Source organism: Macrobrachium rosenbergii, chromosome 41 (assembly GCF_040412425.1).
Source record: "Macrobrachium rosenbergii isolate ZJJX-2024 chromosome 41, ASM4041242v1, whole genome shotgun sequence".
Classification (NCBI taxonomy): Eukaryota; Metazoa; Arthropoda; class Malacostraca; order Decapoda; family Palaemonidae; genus Macrobrachium; species Macrobrachium rosenbergii.
The window spans coordinates 92,419,899-92,422,530 of NC_089781.1; positions in this window are offsets into that span (position 1 = coordinate 92,419,899).

Here is a 2,632-nt window from a genome sequence, read left to right on the forward strand (position 1 = left end):
ACAAATAAAATAAAGACACCTTTGATGAGTGTTATTGCACAGTTTCTTTGCGCAGCGCTGACTGACTGACAACCACTCTGCAATGATTTTCCAGGAGACTCGTTAGCGTCATGCAGTTTTAAAAACCACTTAAACAGTGATCCACAAGACAGCAGCACTCTGCAGCAGCAGCAGCAGCAGTGCTGCAATGGCTGTAAAGTTTACTTACCATTCTCATTGCTGCGAACTTGGAAATTACGAAGCCTCCTTGTGACCGTGTTCAGAGGTTCTTTGCAAATGTCCCACTCGAACTTTGTCAAAGGGTTGAGAGTATGTTATGTCCATGATCATTTGCATTTTTTTATCGGTGCCGTGTGGCACTCTGAACGTTCTTTATTATTCCAGACACACTTAAGCTTGCAGTAAGGTTACTGCTAATAAATGTTAGAAAAGAAATGTGGCTTTTTATTATTTCCTCATTTTTTTATAGCTGTTTGTTTTATGTGACATATTGTATGCTACACTTTAAAATTTAGGTGAAGAAGTCTGCTGTCACTAAAACTTAAGAGTAAGTTTAACCATAATTCTAGGAGTTTCTAGTCCTAGAAAGAGTAACTAAATTGAACCATAATCCTAGATGTTTCTAATCCTAGAAGGAGTAACTTAACTATAATCCTAGATGTTGCCAATCCTAGAAAGAGTAACTAAATTTAACCATAATTCTAGAAGTTACTAATCCTAGAAAGAGTAACTTAACTATAATCCTAGATGTTTCTAATCCTAGAAAGAGTAACTAAACCATAATCCTAGAAAGTAACTAAATTTAACCGTAATCCTAATGTTTATAATCCTAGAGAGACTAACTAAATTTAACCATAATCCTATTGTTTCTAATCTTAGAAAGAGTAACTAAATTTAACCATAATCCTGGATGTTATTAATCCTAGAAAGAGTAACTTAACCATAATCCTAATGTTTCTAATCCTAGAAAGAGTAACTAAATTTAACCATAATCCTAATGTTTCTAATCCTAGAAAGAGTAACTTAACCATAATCCTAATGTTTCTAATCCTAGAAAGAGTAACTAAATTTAACCATAATCCTAATGTTTCTAATCCTAGAAAGAGTAACTAAATTTAACCATAATCCTAGATGTTTCTAATCCTAGAAAGACTAACTAAATTTAACCATAACCCTAGATGTTTCTGGCCCAGATGTTCCTAATCCTAGGTGTTTCTGGCCTAGATGTTCCTAATCCTAGAACTTTCTAATCCTAGATGTTTCTGGCCTAGGTGACACTAAAGCATAAGCTACGAAAAATGTATGTGAGTTTTCTTTATTTGTAATTCCTGCATTTTTAAGTAACATGCCCTTTATAAAGAGAAGTTTGTCACTGACTAATATGGCAGATATATTAACCGTACTCGTATTGAATTTACACGTCATCGTGGTCTCTTCGTCACTAAAAACATTAAATTCGATTTCAGTTAAGATAATCCAGAGTCTTAAATAACTAAAGCAAGTCTTGTGTTTGAATTATAAGCATGTTTACAATTCCTGCCTTTCTACAATGTCCTTATGAGATATTTTTTCTCTGCTTCCAAAAGTTCTAAGTAATGCCTACAGTGCGTGCACCCCATGCGGCGCACTGTAGGCATTACTAAGGTTCTTTGCAGCGTGCCTTCGGCTCCTAGCTGCAACCCTTTTCGTTCCTTTTAATGTACCTCCTTTCATATTCTCTTTCTTCCATCTTACTTTTCACCCTCTCTTAACAATTGATTCTTAGTGCAACTGCGAGGTTTTTCTCCTGTTACACCTTTCAGACCTTTTTTTTTTTTACTGTCAGTTTCCGTTTCAGCGCTGATTGACCTCATAGATCTCAGTGCTTTGGCCTTTGACCTAAATTGTGTATTCAGTTCGATTCAACATGTTAAATTTAACTTACTAACATGCATACAATTCTTGAATAATCCCATACAGGTATTTGGTATCTGACCAATTAAATAGCCTACATTGGATGAAACTTAGATTTTTATGAAGTATAAATAAAAATTTAAAATGAAAATTTGGTTTAATGGAATGGCAACGTAAGACAAATTATTACGTTTACCCTTCATACTCCCAGATTGAGTCGAGAGGTACTTTGGAATTATGACAACCCACCTGAAGTTTTAATGAGACTAATAATCTCCTAGGTCAAATAACGGTGCTTTGAAGTTATGGCCACCGACTTGAAGTTTTAATGAAAATAATCTCCCACGGAGGAAAATTATATCTCGGCTTTATTGCTCGTTCTTCCGCTCCGTGTTATGCTCTCTCTCTCTCTCTCTCTCTCTCTCTCTCTCTCTCTCTCTCTCTCTCTCTCTCTCTCTCTCGTGTAATTTCCGTTTTCTCCTTTATGAGCTCCGCATCCAAAATATTAGGACAACAGAACCTGAGACCACGATCCCGGCGCGTTCATGAACGCTGGGAAATCAGTGCAGAAAACGGTTTCTCTTCGGAGGACTTAATGAACACACCTTTCCAAGTTTCTCTTTCATTTTCCCATTCTAGAATCCTTGTTTTTCCTCCAGAATTTTTCTGACCTTAACCGCTTGTTCAGTTGGCTGTTCATTGACTTTTAAAGAAGGTGCTCGTTTTTGTGTGCTCTCCT